This window comes from Chaetura pelagica, unplaced genomic scaffold, assembly GCF_000747805.2.
Source record: "Chaetura pelagica isolate M959 unplaced genomic scaffold, ChaPel_1.0 scaffold45, whole genome shotgun sequence".
Taxonomy (NCBI): domain Eukaryota; kingdom Metazoa; phylum Chordata; class Aves; order Apodiformes; family Apodidae; genus Chaetura; species Chaetura pelagica.
In genome coordinates this window covers 4815906-4821867 of record NW_009953217.1, presented here as the reverse complement: position 1 = coordinate 4821867, position 5962 = coordinate 4815906, and positions in this window count along the sequence as shown.

The following is a 5962-nucleotide window of genomic DNA, read 5'->3' as shown; positions in this document are numbered from 1 at the left end:
TGTGCATTTCAAGGCTAGCTGCTGCATGGTGTAAAATAATGCAACCTTGTATAGCAACTTCCATCTTGTGCTCCCAGAGTGATTATGTAGCTGATAAAGGCTGGCCTCTCATCACCTCTGTGGGAGGAGGGACATTTCAATATCATGTGCCTCGTTGGGAGCCCAAGTGCCCCTTTACATCTGTTCTAGCCTGAGGTCTAGATAGGGAAATTTGTAGTTCCTGTATGCACAGCTCTTGGTGGTCATTGGTAGCTGGAGAAGGAAAGGGTGTTTTCCTGCAGCCCAGTACACCCTCACAGAAACTAGTTCTGGTGACAAACCCACCGCTTGTTTCAGTGGGCAGGGCAGGACACTGCTGGTGCTATTGCTGTTCTGTACCTGTCTGCAATAGGGGTCATTGCTCAGGTATTCAACCTGAAGTCCTGGGGCTGTATCTGAAAATTGCAAAAGGACGTAAAAACTGGAATAAACAGCATGTAGAACTTAAGTACCTTCATGTGAGGTGTTTGCATGAAGTTTTTCAATGGTTTTAGCTTGGTTAATGGACAAGGGCTCTGCATTTGTGTTTGCTTTTTCACTCTGCTTGCTCAGTGCTCCCACTGTCCCTCATTCCATGGGGCAGACAGTTCCTGTTCTCCCTCTGTGCTCCAGCCTGCCTGCTTCAGCTGCCTTTTGGTTGGGGTGTGGGCTCCAACAGTGGGCAGAGCTGAGGGTGCAGGGGCTGCAGGCGAAACCCTTCTGTTCCAATCATCTTAGAAGGGCAGAGGAGAGCTAGTGAGAGGGGAGTGCAGTGACCCTCCTCCTAGGGTGATTTTATTTGAACACTGCCTTCCACATTTCTTTTATTTCAGCAAATATGAAGTGAGTCTTTCATTCTATTCCCTTTCCTGCTTGTTGTCAACTACTTCAAACCAGATGGGCTCAAGAGATAAAACTATAAAGGCTCAATGTCTCTATTTATCGTGATGCCAAGTCTGCATGCCATCAAAATATCTGAGGCAAAAAAAAATATGAAAAGACAATACTTACCATAAGTATTATGTTAAAAGCTGCCTAGATGCTTTTCTGTGAACATAGACAACATATCCTTGAAAAACTGAGATTTCCTATCAGCAATTTTTTAAATTACCATGAAGATAAATGCCATGTCCACATTCTCTGCAATGTTTAAAGTTATTATGTAGGCCTGATCCACCAACCTTCATCTTACCTATGTCAGGACATGTTTATAGCAAGCAGTGCCATGGGTGCCTGGAAAATGAACCATTCCATTCATGAGATGCCAGAGCTATGGAGCAGAATAAAGGCTCTGCATTTTAACATCCTCCCTGGAATCCCTGAGCTGGACCTGATCAGGATCAATCAGCCCTGCAGCTGGTAGGAAAGAGATTATTGCTGTCCAGAAAGTGCCAAAGGATTTCTACAGTTTTTAGCTGCCTTAATTTATGTATACTGTGAATAAAAACTAGGAGCAAATGGAACCCAGCTGGAATGTCAATTGAATAGAACAATTGGTTGTTTTTTTGTTTGGTTTGGTTTGGTTTTTTACATTAGAAATTAAAGTTGTAACAGCAAATTAGTTAGAACTTCAAATTGTAATAGGTACTGTCACGTCAGTCTCCTGTACTGTAAAAATTTTTTTTTACAAAGTGCTGCTTTGTTTTGATTTGCCCCTTCACCACCTTCCCCCTTCCCCTGCTTTTATAATACTGAACTGCAAATCAGATTCCTCTGAGAACAGTCAGAATAAAGCAGTACACAGTAATGCTGGTAGAACAATACAGATATATTCATACTATTAATCAGATGAGCAAAATATCCACAACTGAGAGATCATGTTGCTTTGGTCCCAACTATATGGTTTAATAATACAATATAGTGTTAAAAGTTTTTTGCAATGGACTGTATTGAAGGGCAATAAGCCACCAATAGCTACAGCAAAACTTACCTCATCAGACATGAGCATTAAATATATTTGGGAGTGTGTATCATTACTAAATGTATTTGGGGGGTGGTGTTACTACTCTGGAACAAAATTCTTTATAGGTTGAGTAAACACAGCTGATAACTTTAAAATTGCATAGGGAAACAGATGGCTCACCCCAAACAGGCCTGTTATTTCTGGTGTTTGATAAGAGGTGGTGGTAAATAAAATCATACAAAAGAACAGCTGTGTGACTAACCAGCCCAACTCTGGCTGGCAGTCTTGTCTTGGCCAAAAGGGATGAGAGTATGTAGTAAGGTCAGGGAACAAAGAGTTTGGTGTCCAGAATATGGCTACTTGATCAATATTTACTTTGATGCTGTTGGCAAGTGTCACAACTGGAATGCTTTAATTTGTCTTATTTTTAAAAGTTACATTTCTATCCACTGTGATAGTACATAGGGATTTTTTGGTGTGTGTTTAATTTCATACTGTAAGATACTTAAATTGCCAAAAAGCCCCCAGTATGATCTTAATTTTTGATAGTTTTCTTCACATTATAAAAGAAATGTTCAGCATATTCCAGAAGAGCAGGGCATGGATTAAACGCAGTAGGGGAACCAAGGCTGGAATTTCAGACTACTACAAACAGCAGAAAAGCCGTGCCTTCTTCCTTAGTTGTTGCCATCACTTTCTTGGTAGCACATTGGTCATGCTTATACATCAACATTTGTGTCTCAATGTTGCTGTAACATTGTCTAGTATTAATCCAGGCAGTCATATGCCTTGTTTTCTGTAATGATCCATACTTTCACACCACAGACACACAGCCAGAAAAGGAAACACGTTGATTTAGTGCTCAGTAATCCTTGTCTAATCCCCAGTCCTTTGGTTTACATCACTAACATGGCTCCTGCAGTAGTCAGTGTTCTATCTTTGTCTTTGGCCGACTGAATTAAAGGAAAGATTTATTAATTTGTAACTTGGCTTTGTAGATGCAGCTTAAATGTGCTAAAACCCAAAGCAGTCTAGAAGCCAATATTGACTTAACTATAAAAATCTGCTCTTTAAAACTCAAACCTTTGCAAGAATCCAAGTCAAGCTGCAAAGACTAATTTATTGACTTACTAAAGCAATTGCATTGTACAGGGGTAAAGTTAACAACTGTCTTATTGCAGGCCCTCAGTCTACTTCCCTTTTCACTCATTTCTACAAATACAATTAACCTCCTCTTTCCTTACTCATCTACACCTAGGACTGCAGTGCTTTATGGCTCACATACTGCTAAGAGAAAGGGGTTGGAACGAATGGATTCATTTGCAAAAACTGTTAGAGGGTCAGAGATCACCATTCGTTCCAGTGGTGATAAATATTCCATGTAATTACTGCACAAATGCTAGTGTTTGGGATTTATTTCTATTAGTTTATGAATGCTGGTTGCTTTCTTCCTTCTCACAGTGCCAAAGATAGTGATTCTTGGGAGGAAGCCTTTTGGAATAATTTAGCTGTCATCACTTTTACTCCCAAATCCTTCAGGACAGGTACAGGCTAGCCCTGTTCCCTTCTGGCAGGTGAGATTCCAGAGCTAACTCCAGCAGCTTAAGGTGGTTCTTTACTCAGAACTTCCCTGTCACCAAATCAGCTGAAATTTTGAGTGATTCTCATGCTCATGTTACAATTGTAAAGAGCATGAGGGGTTTTTTCAGACAAAATAATTGTTCATTTCCTAGATGCAATCAGGCAATTGTATTTTAAAGTCTATAGCAATATAGACTGTCCTTCCTGCTGGAAATCATTCTACTTTGGGAAAGTCCAGGTCAGTTCCTTAAGCAAATAAACTTTTAGAAAACTGTAATTCACTTTCTAACTATGACCTTTAGGCTCAACTCTACATCACTACTGATTTTAGTGAAAGCTTAAGGTCCTAAAAAAAAAAATCCCTAAAGTGGATTTTTTTTTTTTTTTTTTGTTCTTCACATTATAGTTTCCTTGAAATAACCAGCCAGGCTACATTAATTGGATTTAAAGTGTTAATGAATTAGTTGTTGTAATGTGCAAAAGTATTGTTTGGATAGCGCCTTTGTAATGGGTGATAAGTAAGTATAGGATGGGTCTGTTCTTGAAAGCAGATCTGCAGTGTGTCCTTCTTGAAGCCGATGAAACTCTTTACCTCTGTATCTGTCTGCTAGTAAGATTACAGATGTAGTTCATGCCCTCATTTTCAATTTATGCTTGCATGACTGAGTTTGTTTTTAAATCTGCCTAGTCAGACAAACAAATATGTAACCCCTAGCAAAGGGCGGTAAGTTAGATGTGAAGGCACACAGTAATCTTTACAGTATCTTAACAAAAGACTTATTAGTAAATCTAAACACCCCTTGTGAATCTCCATAATTACTGTAGACACCAATGTTGACAGTGAATGGCATTTTTCAGAGAAAAGAATATACTCAGAGGTCTCTGACTTTCAGGCTTTAATTGAACAGCACTCTTAATAAGACACAGAGTATTAATCTGGTCTTCCCAGGGGGCTGCCACTATGCCTCTATCATGGTATTTGCATCAAAAGTTGTTTCCTACAGTGGATGTAAGAGGCACAGACCTTCATTACAGATACATTTTGTGTTCTGCTCTGGGACCTGAGGGCTAAAACACAGGTGGGAAATACTGTATGGGGGTGGTTGTGAGCCAGCCCACCAGCCGGCTGTGCCAGAAGATGCCAGGCTGTGTCAATGCCTTGGAGCCTCACAATGGCCCTGGAGCGTGAGTTGCTCATAACTGGGGTGTGCTGAGCATGGGGATGCCCTGAAGTACTGGAGAGGTTCGCATCTTAGTTCTTGCTCCAGTCTGAAACTGGCTTTTCACTGCTTACATGATGCTCTGGTGGCACACTGCTTTTTCTGGTCAAATGTATGAGAGGAGAGGGATTACTTTGTCTCTGCTGGGACCAGGCTTGGCACTTCATATTTCCTACAGTAACCATTTGCCCAAGATTGGTGAGCTCTGGATTTCCTTTCCTTTTCTGCTGGACAAGCATTAATCCTACAGCTCAATTCTGCGGAAATTGCCCAGCACTGTAGGCTGCTGTTTGCTGCCATGGAGAACAGGCATTCTTGCACCCTCAAGGCCAATCCACCACGCCCAGGGTGACTGTAGATCAGTTCTCAAATCTATGGGGAAGAGGGGAAAAGGAATGTGTAATGGCTGGGATGCACAGTTGAGAGAGGAAACTGGAGCCAGTGTCTGTAGCTCCTCCCCTGTGTGGGAGGTGGATGCACTTACCAGCTACGCAAATCTGTCTGGTAGATGTAATGAACATCTCCTTGACTCAGGATCACTCAAAATCTTACAAAGGCTGTAACTTTCAACTACAGTGAGATCCTCCATGTAGCTACTGAATAGTAAAGAAATGTATTATTTAAAGTGTCATCACACTCCAAAGTGTGTAAAGCCAAGTTTTATTTTGAAAAGTCTGGCAACAGTATCCTACGTCTGTGTTTTAATGGCAGGAACACTGGTCTTGGAGCTTAAGACTCTTAAGTCCAGCAGTATTCTCTGCCCGTAAACCACAGCTGGATAGCAGACCCAGACCTTGACTTGTTTGTGTGTTTTCCCTGAAATAATTTCTGAGGTCTTTTGATGTTGATATTCACTGTAATTCTGATTACTTTTTCTTTGATGTCCATCTTTGTACAGAGGCAGAAACAAACATTTCCAGTAAAGTATCAGAAGTGCACAGCCTGGACACAAAACACTGCAGTTTTTGAGTTCTAGTTCCTGGGCCATCTCCTTTTTAACAAGCTGGTCTTTGCTAATTGCTTCAATGAGACAGTTGTAACTGCAGTGCTGTTACTGAATACACCAGTGATATGTCTATGAACAGACTGTGGAATGGATACCGTGCTTTAAAGGAATGCAAGTGCTGCTTTGTGGGTCAAACAAAAACAAAAAAACAAAACAAAAAAAAAAAACAAAACAAAAAAAAAAAACAAAACAAAAAAAAAAAACAAAACAAAAAAAAAAAACAAAACAAAAAAA